This window comes from Epinephelus moara, chromosome 2 (genome assembly GCF_006386435.1).
Source record: "Epinephelus moara isolate mb chromosome 2, YSFRI_EMoa_1.0, whole genome shotgun sequence".
Taxonomy (NCBI): Eukaryota; Metazoa; Chordata; class Actinopteri; order Perciformes; family Serranidae; genus Epinephelus; species Epinephelus moara.
Window position 1 is genome coordinate 34,695,619 of NC_065507.1, and position 15,527 is coordinate 34,711,145.

A 15,527-nucleotide genomic window follows, 5' to 3' on the forward strand; every position below is an offset into this window, starting at 1 on the left:
ACAGCTTGACATCAGCGTGGCACTGATTGGCTAATCGCTAGACCCGCCCCCACCCCCGGCGTTCATTGGTCCGTCCATCGTTTGGACGAGATAAATCGCAAATTCATTGCAGTATGCCAGACCAGAGATGCAAGCCTACTCAGTTGAGTGGGCGGGGTCTATGGTCTGGAACCAGGCTACAAAATCCATATAATTGCTTTTATTTCCACACACACAAATGCATTGAGAACACTGCACCTTCTATTCCAAATCAAAACATGAAGAAAAACTTATCAAATTTGTTATTACTTTACAGAAAGTGAAGAAAAAGGAATATTAGGCTGTTCAAAAAATAGCAGTGTCTGCATTTTTCTTTACAAACTCAAACAACTAATGTGTAAACTGAAAAATACTTGAAGATTTAGCTTTCCTGTGAATCACGGAGCTAATATTTAATTGTATAACCACTGTTTCTGAGAACTGCTTCACATCTGTGTTGCATGTAGTCGACCAACTTCTGGCACCTGTGAACAGGTATTTCAGCCCAGGATGATTGGACTACATCCCACAATTCCTCTGCATTTCTTGGTTTTGCCACAAAAGTAGCACTTTTGGTGTAACATTAATCTTGTTGGTCTGCAACCAAGATGCTGCTCGCTTACTGGTGTGTTTGGGGTCATTGTCTTGTTGAAACACCCATTTCAAGGGCATTTCCTCTTCAGCATAAGGCAACATGACCTCTTCAAGTATTTTGATGTATTCAAACTGATACAGGATCCCTGATACGATAATTAGGCCCGACACCATAGTATGAGAAACATCCTCATATCATGTCATATCTTCACAGTGTACTGTGGCTTGAATTCAGTGTTTGGGGGTTATCTGACAAACTGTCTGCGGCCCCAAGACCCAAAAAGAACAATCTTGCTTTCATCAGTACACAAAATGTTGCACCATTTCTCTTTAGGCCAGTCAATGTGTTCTTTGGCAAATTCTAACATCTTCAGCACGTCGTTTTTGCAACAATTGGACTTTGCGGGGGCTTCTTGCCAATAGCTTGGCGTCACAATGGCGTCTTCTAATTGTTACAGTACTCACAGGTAACTCTAAACCTTCTTTGATCTCCCTGGAGTTAAAATCAAACCGATTTATGCTCATGTACTGGAAGCATAGTGGATAGTGCTGCCACCCCAGATACAAAGGGATTCATCACCGCCGCAGTGGTCGCAGGTTCGACTCCAGCTTGTGACCCTTTCTGCATGTCATCCCCCCACTCTCTCTCTCTCTCTCTCTCTCTCTCCCAATTTCACCCTGCCTCTGTCCATTAAAAGCAAAAAGCTCTGAAAAAATAATCTTTAAAAAAAAAAAAAAAACATTGACTCACATAGGACTCCAACTCGCAACCTCCTGTGTAAAAGTCCTGTGCTTGACCCATGAGTTATTCCCACCATAGACTGTGTCACTCTTTATACTATTTCACCAGACTTTCTGGGAGTATATTATTGAGTTTGTTTCTTGTAAATCAACCACTTTTATCTCATTGAATATCTGAGATTAGAGAAAAAACAGCCGTAACCATGACTTCTTTGCCCTAATCCTAAAACTTTGGACCTTGATGCGTCAGCTTGACGAGTACTAACCAATCACAGCATGCAATGATATTCATAATATAATGTCATAGATATGGGTGTAAATAGCCAAATAGCTGGGGTGTGACTATTCTCATCTAGGTGCAAATAGACACACTGGATAAACAAACACAAGAGAGCTTGTCAGCTTTATTGCTTTGCATGTGAAATGACACTAGAAGTGAATAAACCAATACCCACATGTAGCTCTTTTTACCCAAGATACCCAGCAGCAGATCCTGGAGCTGAATGTGATTGGTCCCAGACTGCACAGGTAAAGCTGGGAGAAGGCCAGTGGTGACAAAAAAAAGCAATCACACAGCTGAATACTGAATACATAGTGCTGGAGGCTGCCTGTATAGTGCAAGTGTGTCTCCTTGTGAGTGTGTGTTCAGTGTGACAGATGATGCAAGAAGACACTAAGCATTGGAGGAGAGAAATCATTGCTATTGTGCAGACAACATGGAGGCAAAAGACATCTTGATAAATATAGATAAATATTAGATGGATGGAGAGAGGGACAGAGAGCAGAGGAGACAGTACGCATAAAACAATGCAGCCCTCTGTATTCAGACCAATCAGCTGTCTGCTGTCAACTCACTGTCTTGACACATCACACCATAGATAACACCACCAGGCATGTGCTCATGTGAGAGTTTCATAGTATAGTCATTCTTTGTGTACAAAATGGTGATAATTAATATTAAAATAAACATGTACACTCAATTATAAATGATGGTAGAAAACACTATTTCTTACTAACAAATTTATGTCCAGAGCCAAAGCAGAAAAGTGGACGTGTGGTATGATAATATGATGAACAACCTCATACTTTTATGCCTAGCCTACACTAGAAGACTTAGAATAAAGACTTTTGAAGGACTAAAGTTTGACACCCTCCCACATCTAAAGAAAATATGACCTTTTTTGGTCACACACTGCATTATTTTACACAGATTGTGGATCTTACAGCCATTTGCAAGACTACAACTAGCTTCCTTCTGAGATTAGATCCCATCCTGCTCCTAAAAAAATATTACGCCAAACTCTCTTTAAGAAATATGAGATATTAACAAGTAACTAAATATATCAAATAAATGTAGTGAAGTAGAAGTAGAATGTAGAATGTAGACGAAAATAAAAATATCCAAGTACAGTACAAGTACCTAATAACTGTACTTAGTTATTTTCCAGCACTGACCTCAACATACTGTACACCAAGCAGCATTAATGACAGCCTGTCATGTGCTAATTTGGCTTGGCACTGATTTACTCTCTATAAAGGCAACATTTGCTTTTGAAATCCAACTTAAAAACTCAACTGACAAACAAACTTACAAAAATTATATAACAATATTTTTTTCTTTTCACAGTCCAGTCAGGATTTCTCAGAAATGAACAGCTTGTCCTCTTCTGGCATCTGTTTCATCAGAACACAAACCAGACAGCAGAGACCACACTCACACATTATGAAGAAGCGTGTATCAGCAACAATGTTGAGTCATGGCAAATTAATTATAAGCCAACCAACAATGATTTATTCATGAAACTGCTCATTACATGTTGTCATCACCACAGCCACTAAACAGCCTTAGTGAGAAGGAAATAGCCCACGTGAGAGGATGATTAAATTGCTTTTCACTGCTAGACTGGGATTTCTGTCAGCCTTAGGGAATATTCATTCACAAGTAATAAAACCATTTTAATTAACTCGTACAGAAAGTTAATATAAGACTTGGAAAGCACCTTTTACATACAATTCACATGGGAATTCTGACTGTGAGAGCCTTTAATTCCAACTGAATTCCAACAAAATCTGGCTATAATTTGTATTGGTAATAGTATTTCTTTACTTTTGTTTCTTACAAATTTTCCTGTGAGAAAACACAGTTATGAAAAAACAAACATCCTACTAAAACTTTGTAGACATGTCATTCAGCTGAAAGGTCAGAGTTGGTTGTTCGATTTGATTCTCAAGACAGCTGGAAGTTTGTGGTGCTTTTAGGCGAGACAATCAGTTCAAGCTGCCGTTCTGCAGACGTGACAGACAGAAGCCCACCTGAGGCTAATCCCTCTCTTTTCAACTGTGTTTGAGGGCATTATGGTTATTGAGGAGGTCATTGAGATCGCTGTGACCTTGACTTTTGAACTTTGACCAGCAAAGTCCAGTAAGTTCATTGTTCAGTCCAAGTTGATGTTTGTGCCAAATCTGAAGAAAGCCCCTTAAGGTGTTCTAGAGCTATTGTGTTTATGAGAATGGGATTGACGGAGAGATGTTTATATGGTATGGAGGACAACCCGAAAACATGTCTCCAGCTACAGCAGTCACTGGCGCGGAGGCATAACAACTGACCTGATAATGCAACACAAAGCTAGCTAAGCTAAACATTGATCATTTAAATCATCAGCCAAGGAACCCACGAAACCCCACACTGTCAGTCCAAACATCTGCCTTTTTCCCCCCACTGCATCATTGTACACACATTTTTCATTAAGGCGTAGCTGTAGTTGTTTTCTTCTGGAAAAATCATATCTTTAGACTCTTGGGGACAGTGTCAGAGATTACTCATATTGGCTCAATCTGTATTAGGGTTGCACAATATGAGGAAACTATGCAATGCAAAACCACTGTGTGCTGTTTTCTACTGATACTCTCTTCAACTCAAAAAATCCCTGAGTACAATATCGTAGTCTTTTGGCATGTGTTTACTGCACAAGTTGACACTGTGATGACAAAACCATATTCTCTTGAGCCCTAATAGGTAACCTCTAAGCAAACAGTATGAAGACAACAAATACAACTGCATTACTGCTTCTATTTTTTATTGTGAGGTTATCAATATTTTTATTACTGATTGTGTCTTTAAAAGGAGGAAGCTTCAACACTGCTGCACACCACTGTCTGCTGTGCTATAGCCTTAAAGATGTAGCAGAACTGATGTCATACAGAAACACAGGGACGCTCAGCACAAAGAAAACGACATAGTCGCAGTAGCGAGCTGTTAAGAGCTTTAGAGTGAGCTGTGCTGCAGAGTGGAAGAGGGGTTGTGGTATCATGATGCTCTCTGCCCATCTGCGTGAGTGTTTACATGACGTCTGCTCTAGGTGTGTGTGTATCCTGAATGGTACGGCTCAGTGTGCGTGTTGGTGTGTAGCTCTGTTTGAAATACAGCACATTCAGAATGTATTCAGACCCTTTCATTTTTTTTAATCACATTTTGTTATGTTGCATCCTTACGCTAAAAACATTTAAATTATTTTTTTCCCTTATCAGTCGACATACAATACCTTATATGACAAAGCAAAAACGATTTTAAACATTGTTGCAAATACAGTTTAGCATCCAACCAGAGGTGCAAAAAGCAGTAAAGTGCAGAATCATTTACAGAATATAGATATATGGAATGAATACAATGTGGAATGAAAAGGAAGTGAAGTGAAGTATTGAAGTATAAAGTATGAAAGTATAAGATATATAGTGCAGCTATAATTACAGTAATGCTAACAGTAACAGATAATATACAGAATAAACAGCTGGAGGTATAATATGAATACAGTGAACACACTATGAATCCAATACATACAATATAGATAGTAATATAAATATGAATACTCTATATGTCAGCATATACGGTATGGACGTATGTAAATGTACAGGTACACAAGATGGTGCTACTAAGTAAGTGTGCGTAGTGTAAGTAGTTTGGCAGTGTTGGTTAAGTGTGATCTAGTAGCTCGAGGGGGCAGGTCTCTCTCTTGATCCACTTGTATATTCTTTGTGTCCGTGGTGGCAGCCATATGAAAATTCAGAAGTACAATCTGTAGTTTGAGCAACGCCCCTAGAGACGATGAAAATTCACTGGATGTTGTGTTTAGCATCATCCAGTAAATCTGAGCTGAGATGGGTAGGGAGATCTAGCCACTGGTAAGATGGGGGATTTTAACCGTTTTAGCCAATGCTTTTCAACAAAAACGCCTCCAGTCAAAAGAAATACCTGAATCAAACACAAGAGTCAACCAACAGGTACAGAAAATTGGATGTGTTAAGATACTGCTTAGCTTGTGGCTTCTGCTTGTTCCAACTGCTCAAGGCCTTCCTTTATTAAAAAAATCAGTAATCTTCTCCTGGATATTCTGGACTTTTGGATAAAATACAGAGAAATTTAATTTCTTATTCCATTTGATGGCAAAAAGAACATTGCGATAGATTGTCTAGTAAAGAAAGCAAACAACACACCATTAAAAGCAAATGGCGTGTTTACAGCACTCGACTGTTTTTGCAGCTATTAAGTGGGCATATACTACAACTGATACTACCCCCAAGGAAGGAACCAACAAATATTTTCCAGTCAGAACTGCTGCCAACTGATCTGCAACAACTCATTTGTGATTCTACTCTTCATCCAAGAGTGTGGACTTATGGATCAAAGAAATGCAGGCCTAGGCCCCATCAGCAGAGATACTTTTAAATACTATTAAATATGTTTCAATTAACTTGAACACACCTTTAGAATATGTTACCATCACTGTGAAGTTGTCAACAAAAATGAAGTTTGTAGCCACAGTGTGTAGGAATTTCTCCCATCTAACCTTGAAATCATATATTGCATTCAAATGGATAGCACACTCTAGCGCCTCACTGTTTCAAACGCATATTGCAACAACGGTAGCCACTGTGTACCAAAAAGCTATGATAACATTGATGAACCCATGTCATCCGATACTTCATGGAGTTTTCATTCAGGCTCCTACACAGACACAAGTGACACGAGTTGACAAACCCCCTCCTCACCATGCTGGCTGTGTTTACAACGTAGAACTGTTGGGGCGGGTGTGAATCGAAACAAACCAATCACATCTTGTCTTTTGACAATTGACAAGTGGCTCAACCTCACACACCTCATCCCTCTCCTCACATCACTGCGAGGCTAACAGCTGTTGGCGGCCAGCGCCGCTGTTAGCTGTTCCATCTGGGAAAGGCTACCCCGATGGTGACCCTCGTTTTTTTAATTTGCCGGTCATGTTGCCTTTTTGATTCCCTTTTGTGCTTTCATGTATGATCCTGCATTATGCTCAAAGAGTGAGACTTTGTTATGCTGCAGTAGTGCCGGGGTAGTAGCAAAGCGCCTCTTGCTCCTGTCCTTTGGCTTCTCAGTCACGCAGCACTGGCCTGGCTCTAAATGAAAATGCCGAAGGCGGGGCTGTATGTCCCTTGATGGTGGATGTATTCTCAAGATGGTGAAACGTTATGGAACCCCCCAGGTGACTTACCCGCACACTGTACAAATAAATCTGAAATTCTCCTTTTACGAAAATAAGTCAGATTATTGGTGGAGGTATACACAAATGATGACATATTTATGAATGCAGACATCAATTTTTGCCAATAAACAACTGAAAATGTTACACAATGTCCCTTTAACATTGTGACACTATATAATCCTCCCTCAAACATGAGAATGACATGTGTCAATGTCATGTTTGAAATGACAGCACAATGCTTTCACTTTATCAAGGCAAATGGGAAAAAATATAAAAATACAAAGGGAATATAAATAACTGCCTGTTTATAATGTAGTCTATTTCAAATGAAGCTTGTAACCTCTGCAGTTGTGGTAAGTAAAATCCACTATTTTTTAATTTTCTTACTTACGGTCCGTCTCCATTATGAAGATGTAACATTGTTTGCTAGCTTGATGCTAATGGCAATACTCAGCGGGTTGATAAAGTGCCTCTGATGTTTCACGTCATCATTTTTCCCTTTTTACTACTGTTGTTACATCCCTAGAGGAAATATCAAAAAGGCTGGGGTTTTGTTGCCACAGCTAAAATATCGTGTAGTGTGAACCAGGCATTAAAAGACCAGTCAACGTCCTTGTGTATAAAAGAGGCAGACCAAGGTGAGGATGATAAAGTCATTAAGTAATTAAGGCAATCTAAGGCAAAGGATAATGTCAGCTTGATATACCTCTTTTAAAGAGTTCTCTGCTTTTAACGCCAGTAACACATGTGGTCAACTTATCCCTCAAAGCTCATGAATTGCCTCAACAATTAAAAACAGTAATTATGACTCCAATTCCCAAGGCTGGAGCACTTGACAGCTCTCTAACTACAGACCAATTTCAATTTCACCTGCGCTTCCTAAAAAAAATTGCCAAACAAAAGATGTTGACTACCATAAAAGTAACCATCTTCTACACCCCAAACAATCTGGGTTTAAACCAAGCTACTCAACAGAGAAATCGAACTGTTAACTCAATGACAGACACTATAAAACAATCACTAGATGGAGGTGATGTCATGGGAGCAGTATTCATTGACTTGAAAAAAGCCTTTGATATTGTGAACCATGAAATCCTCTTAAATAATAAATAAGAAATGTAACTTTTCAAATGTTGCAATTACTTGGTTTAGGCCGTATCTTGAACACAGAGATTAGTGTATTAGAATAAATTCTACCTAGTCCAGACTTGCTGAATGGGAATTCCACAAGGTTACATTGTAGGCCCTTTACTCTTTAGTTTGTATATAAATGATTTACCTGACAGCTGCAAAAGAGTCAAATGCCAAATGTATGCGGATGACACAATATATATGTGTCTGCAAAAAAAACCTCAGATGGCAGCAAAAATGCTCTCAAAAGAAAAGTCTTGCGTGTCACAGTGGCTCCAAAATAATCATCGGACTTTGATCTACAACAAGACAGTCTCAATTTGCTTTTCAACAAGAAGAAAAGTCAATGAAAATTTCAAAATAAGGATTGACGAAAAAGTGATAGATTCGGTACATGACTTAAAATTTTTAGGTGTAATTTTAGATTCTCAGCTTAAGTTTGATAGACAGTGAGAAGACGATGCAAAACTGTCAAAACAAATTTAAGTTGCTTTCGCCTGATAAGACAATATATACCTCTCAAGGCATACCGTGATTTCTCATTTATTATACTGTATGACTGTTTGGGGCAAGGCCAACCAAACAACAATTACATCCATCAGGTCATTATATAAACAGGCATTGAAAGCAATGGATCAGAAATCTGCTGGATGGCACCACTACCGAAATCCAAAGAAATACACTATATCAAGTTTAGACAGTTTTGTAAATTTTCCAAATTTTGTGTGAACAATATGTTGTGCTGTATTATTCTGTTGTATTACTCCAAGCTTAGTAATTGTACACCTCCTGTTTTAATTCTAAAAGCCTAATCAGGCACAGCAGTTGCAAATTAGCCATGACTAGACACCTGTATGCATTGCATCTACTTTGTACTTTACATATGAAGCAATGTTTTGTGCATTTGTCCTTGTCAAATAAACAAGTAAATCAATAAAATAAAAATTTTCAATTGTCATTTTTGTAGTGAGGCGTCAATACACCAAACACCAGAGCAAGGGAAATGTCTGTTTGCCTCCAAAACCTGGATTTTATAGGACAAGCTAAGACACTGATGATGTCTGATGATGGATTATCACTTTGTCAATAACGCTGGAAATTGAGAACCAGTCCCAGTTGAGAACCACTTCCAAATTGTTTGATCCATCAAAATCATATCTCTCTGAGCTTATTAATTACTTTTATTGATGCCAGCTTTTTTTTTTCTGACAGTTGCACATTGCAAAACACTGACGTAAAACACATGTGTGTTCGCTCCTGAAAATTTGCAACAAGAAGGAATCATGGCATGCATAAATGTACCTGATTTCCTGCCACGTGACGCAGACCACTAACTATTCTTGTAGAGTAACGGCAGAGATTCTGTTAGCGTGTGATCATGTACTGATTTGTACTGATCAATGGGATAACAATAAGGCTGCCTGACAGAAACATTATTCACAGTTCAGTCAAACAGCCAAAATCAATCACAACAATGTCACTAAATCAGCCATCTGCAGAAGAAATGCAGTTTGAGCTCAACACTGACAGAACAATTAACATGTGACAACATTAGCTGCTGATATACCACTGCAGCCACTGATGTTTACACGAAGACGAGAAACACAAAAATCATCTCAATAAGTAGTGGACAGTCAAACAAATTCCTTGAAAATGATTAAATACATGTTTTGCAACTGCAATCCTCATGAAACATAAAGTGCAATAATATAGACAGTAACTGCCTTTCATTTTAAAGGTCCAGTGTGTAAAATGTAATGGGATTTTAGTGGCATCTAGGGGTGAGGATTGCAGATTGCAACCAGCTGAAACTTCTCTCGAGTAGAATTCCTTCAGTGTTTATTGTTCAGGAGGGTTTTACTGTGAGCTGAATTTTCCACAGAGGTCTCTTTCTCTCCAAAACAAATGCACCAGGTGGATTAAAATCAGTAAAAAACACTGAATAAAGAAGCTTCACGTTATAAAACCAGTGTTTTTTCCAACCTCCTTATCTCTGAGGTGCTGCAAACCGCGGTGGCCGACGCAAACACGGAAATGGCCCTATCTATGGCCAGACCTCATTATATTCCATTTCTGCCAAAATATCCCCTAAATCCTACATACTGGACCTTTAAAAAAAAGATCAATCATACATGTTGCATAGATAATGCATACTTTTTTTCATATTTTTATTGTATATTTTTTCTAATTTATTTATGTTTCTTGACTGTTGCAATAGGCTACTTGCTTTTAGATTTTTTTTCTCTTATCATAGTTATGCATTAAAACATCAAGCCAAATTCCTTGTATGTGAGAACTTATTAAACCAGTTTCTGATCTTACACGACGATGCAAATAAACGAACAAGGAAGACAAATCAATACTCACAGTCACTGTTGCTCGAATTGTTCAACGTTAAGTTAAACGTTTAAAAATTAGACTCGTTCTTAATTTGTACTATCAAACCTAACACTTCCCAGTAGTCTGACTTACGAAACAATACACATACGTAGCTGCCAGGGACTTAAATCGAGATAAAACATTAACGTCGGTGTAAAAATCGCACGTCATAGCTCTAAAGAGACATTGACAACATCTAACAATATTTCAGTGAAACCTGACATATGTAACAAGACAGAAAAGAGGAAATGAAAACTAAATGTACCAGAGGGAGGAAGAAAACAAATCTTGTATTGTCCTTAATCAGTGCGTTATGGTTCAGCTGGCTTTAACCTCAAGTAGCGGCACGATACTGAGACATTGCTGGTGTCTATCGTGACTGAATTTCACATTAAAGCGAATATTTTTTTTGAGTCTATTCAACACCAACTGACTATGTACAATTTACCATGTAAAGGTCGTTTAAACACACAATGAAGAATCATCATTTAGGACATAAATTAAGATATTCTTACCTACAGGACGTTTGTTTGCTGCTCGTCAGTCTGTGTACTGTGTCTCTCTGTCTTTATCTGTCGCTCTTTTTATTGACGGTAATCTTTGAAAAACGCTCTGAGGCACGAGCCGTATGCTGCAGTAAAGTCTCGTGCAGCAGTGCAGCCTATCTCGAGACCCGTGTGTTGCTGCCTGTGAGACTGAGGACACGGGGATGTACAGTACCAGCACGCGCTCAACTGCTGGGTTAGGAGAGGAGGGGAACTGCAGGCACTAGGCGACCGCCAGGGGCTCCAACCAACCTGTTGCTTACGTCACGACAGTACGCCCCCATGTCTATCTCTCTGTCATGGGTGGATTACTCAACAAGTCTACTGAGCATGGGCCCAGGGGCCCAAAGTGCCAGGGCTCCCCCTGGCCTTCACCTGCAAAATGTTAATCAAGATAACAGACCAGGAGAAGACTCAACATGACCACAAAGAGACATAAAAAGACCACAAAGGAACTGCAAAGAGACACAAAATAACTACAAACATTGGCAAAACAACCACAAAGACACACAGAACAACCAACCAACAACAAAAAAAAGGAGACACAAAATTATCTCAAAGACACACACAACCACAAACAGATGCATATAAATACAAAGATGCAAAACAGCAAAAAAAAAAAAAAAAAAAATCCTTGTGTCCTGCCACTGTGAGGTGAGAATACCTTTTGTATATTTGTGCCAAGGGGTCAAGTGTCTCATAATGTGCCCATGTTTTCTGTCAACCATAATCAACAAATATAGCTGCCACTGGCAAATGTGTGTTGAAGCATTCTCTCAGCCAACAGGAGGATGGAGCTCAGTTGCTCTTAATCAAAGCCAGTGCCAGACCAGTCCCTAAACTTCTAGGGGCCTTAGGTGGATTTAGTTTGGGGGCCTTCCTCAGAGTAACATGTTGCCACTTCACATGGCACCTATCAACTTATGTGTATTGCATATATTAGTTTAAGCATTCTTAATGTACAAATACGCATGTAAGGACTTAAATGGGACCTGTTAGCAGCAACACTATGTTTAATTAGACTACAGTAAATACAGTATTTGACTATTACCGCCTAATCCTATGGATGCGCCATCCCAGGGTGATCTGATTGATCTGATTTAAGTTTGATGCATATTTTAGAATTATGTTCTAACTGGAGAGGGCTGAATCTCACCTGTCTGACAAAGGATATGATATGACCAAAAAGATATGGTGCACAAGGCAACCATATGGTAAAGTATGTATAGGATCTGGTACTGTGATCAAATGAGAAAGAAAGACAAAAGGAGCTCTGTTTAAATAAATGTGAAATGTTAACATAAAGTTGTCCAATAAAAGGGCAAAAATTCCTAGAAACAGAAAAATAGGTAAAAAAAAATTTAATATTGATAGTATTTGCTGAAGCCAGCTGTACTGGGTTTGTGTTAACACTGACTGAGGCTGGATGTGGATCAACTGTGTCTGTGCTTGTATTGGCTAATAATCCAAGCTTTTCTTCTACTGACAAACCGAAGTGTAGCACCTGTAAATTGTAGATAACAATACTTTTCCCCCAGATTTCCTTTGATTCATTTTCAAATATTAAATTATCTATGTCATGGCTTCGCTCAATACATGATGGTAACCATTTATGAAGAAATATGCATCCATATTGCCCTGTATGCCCAGATAATCAAGAGTTTAAATTTAATATTTAATCAATAGTGAATGTCAATCCATTACTCTGCATCAGTCCAAAGTTGTAACTAAACCTTGAATGACAGACTAGATAATCATTGTCTTGTTTTACAATTACATGCATCTGTGAGGAGTGCCATCGCCCTCATATGCATCTGGACTGGTCATAGAAGTTGCAACTGGAAAATTTAATTTTGTGCATGCACATATGAACGCACGTTCACGCACAACATGGTTAGACAGGCTAGAGAGAGAGGCACTGCGAACGAGCACATCCACTTAAAGATCCAGTGTTTAAGATTTAGGGGGATTTAGTGGCATCTATTGGTGAGGATTGCAGATTGCAACCAGCTGAACCTTCTCCTGGTTAAGATTCCCTCAGTGTTCATTGTTCAGGAGGTTTTTATTGTGAGCTGAATTATCGCAGAGGTTTGCAGCGGATGTGCTAGTTTGCAGAGAGAAGGACTGCAAACTAACATATCAACTTAAAGCTCCAGTATTTAAGATTTAGGGGGATTTAGTGGCATCTAGCGTCTGGCATCGTGAGCTTAATTATTGCATTATTCCTCTCCAAAATGGATTTGGTGATTTAAACCGGTAAAAACACTTAAAACACTTTAACATTAAAAATCATGACCAGAAGGATTGTTCCGTTCCATCCTCTTATGAAAATGTAAACATTAACACTGGCTTTGATATGGGGGGGAGGCAGGGCCTTTGTGTAAACTGCAGGACCTTTGCATTTTGCAAAGCATGTGTTGTAGGACATTTCAAGCTCTCTTGGGGCCCTGTGCAGGCCACGGGCCCTGAGCAGCCACTTCGTTCACTTATGCGTCAGGCCTCTGGTCCTCTCCCTAGACACACCACATTTTGATTTGGTTAAATCACGTTATGTTTATGCTTTGTTTTACACCTTAACTTCTGCACTGACATCCTTTACCCATCAACATTACACTATTGACTTAATGGATTTCCACAATGTAAATATTCATTTGGTGATTACATTTGGTCTAATTTGGTTTAATTTGAATATATAGGCATCTTTTGTTCAACTTTGCCATGCGGTGTCTCCATGTTGTTGTGGCCCTTTGAGCAAGGTCATAACAATGGCCAGAGGAACTGGCAACACAAACTCCTAAAATATGACTGGGTTAGGGTTACAGATAGTGTTTATAAATACAGCATATAAAGACATTAAAATGTATTAGCTATGCATTAAACTGCATTATAAACAAGTTTGTGTAAATTTGTGCCCTGTGTGTAGATATGCTGTTTCATGCACAGGCCTCCAGATTTAAATTATTCAAATAGCTCATTACTCAGTTTTGTTTTTAAGTGGCTTCCTCCACTAACACGTTGAAGAAATTTCCTCCAGAAATAACTTTTATCTCTGCAGCTGAGCTCACGTTTATACTCTGCACAGTTTTCATATTTATTTAGATGTGTGTGCGTGTGTGTTTGTGTGTGTGTGTGTGTGTGTGTGTGTGTGTGTGTGTGTGTGTGTGTGTGTGTGTGTGTGTGAGACCCCTCAAACGAAACTTACAAAAAACTTAAGTTGGCGATTGAAATTCAGATCAGGCCAGGCTGGGGTTATGTAATAAATAAATGTTGTCAGCAGGGACTTAGCCCTCTGTAATGGATTTACTACCACAGCAACTGCACTAATGTAAAACAGAGATGCACAGATTCACCAGTACCCAGTAAAAGGCTTGTTTAATGGTGTTTGTTCATTCATTGCGCACACCTTTGTTGTCTGGGATCACAGCCTCTCCCTGTTCTATAAGGTGTGCTAAGAAAAGTAAGGATTAAAGTCCAACACCTGACTTGAATGAACCTAACAAATCAGTCGGGGCTTAAGCAGTTCCATAAAAGTCATCTCAAGTTCACGCAATTCGAGTAATTCGACACAGGTTCAAGTTGTCAAGATAATTGCTTGTGCATGCTTTATTCTTCAGCAGTCAGAAAGATTGAACATGGATCAATCAGCACAATGGCAAACAGCAATGGCAAATAGAGAGGGGTGAAAGACCAGTGAGCAGCACTTGCTTTTAGAAACATATGAAGATTTCAAACATCTTATAACCAAAAAAGATAATACAGCTGCTATAAACAAAACCAGGTCATGATATGAAAACATGCCATTTTGTGTCTCTCGAGCAAAACTGTGCTATAAATGTCAATAAACAATAAATACACTATAATCATTTTAGAATTTATTTTCCATGATATCTCTTGTAACATTAAAACAATGTAAAATTTTATTTATTTTGTTTTCAAAGAGTTTTAAACACCTTTTTGTATGAAGCATCATTCAAAAGCTGTAAAAATGGCCTGTCGCTCAATATGATTGTTCTACTTTTACTAGCTATTGAGGCCCAAAAAAGTCAAACTATCATAAAAACATAAACTTATACATAAAGCCTCAAGTGTCCTTTCATTACTCATGAATGGGTTTTATTCTTAATATATGTAAAATGTTGTAAAAAACATCAATTTAGTCGGGTCGCCAAGTAGTCGTCAACCCTGTTACTTTTAATGAAAACACCCCTTCTGAGATAATGGACTGCTCCGAAAGTTGCATCATTTCCTGGGAGTGAAATCAGCTTCCTTTTGTGAACATGCTGGTGAAAAGACAAATAAGTGTCCTCTTATTTTCATGATTTTTCTTAGAGTTATATAATGTTTGACAGGAGGGGACAAGCTTATTGTGTCAGCCCTGTTTCCACAAAAGGACACGTTAAAAAGATATTTGTTATAAATTTTTAATGTAAATAAATAACATGATATAAGCCTCTAATGAATGCACACCATGTGGTCTCATGACCTTCACCGCATGGCTAGTAATGGCTTCCAAGAACATTTTTTGTCAACGCTGTTACTGTCAACCCTGTTACCATTCTAGCGTAAAAGGGTTGATGGTAACAGAGTTGACAAAAGTATGGTT

General features: G+C 38.7%; 1 protein-coding gene across 3 annotated transcripts in view; it reads right to left on the reverse strand.

Annotated features, from left to right (window-relative positions):
* gdpd4a (glycerophosphodiester phosphodiesterase domain containing 4a) overlaps positions 1 to 11,103 on the reverse strand; it is a 48,353-nt gene extending 37,250 nt beyond the window's left edge. For all 3 annotated transcript variants that reach the window (XR_007571835.1, XM_050073370.1, XM_050073380.1), the window contains exon 1: positions 10,895 to 11,103. The gene's annotated coding sequence lies outside the window, so the exon portion shown is untranslated. The remainder of the gene's footprint in view (positions 1 to 10,894) is intronic.
* Positions 11,104 to 15,527: the final 4,424 nt, after the last annotated feature.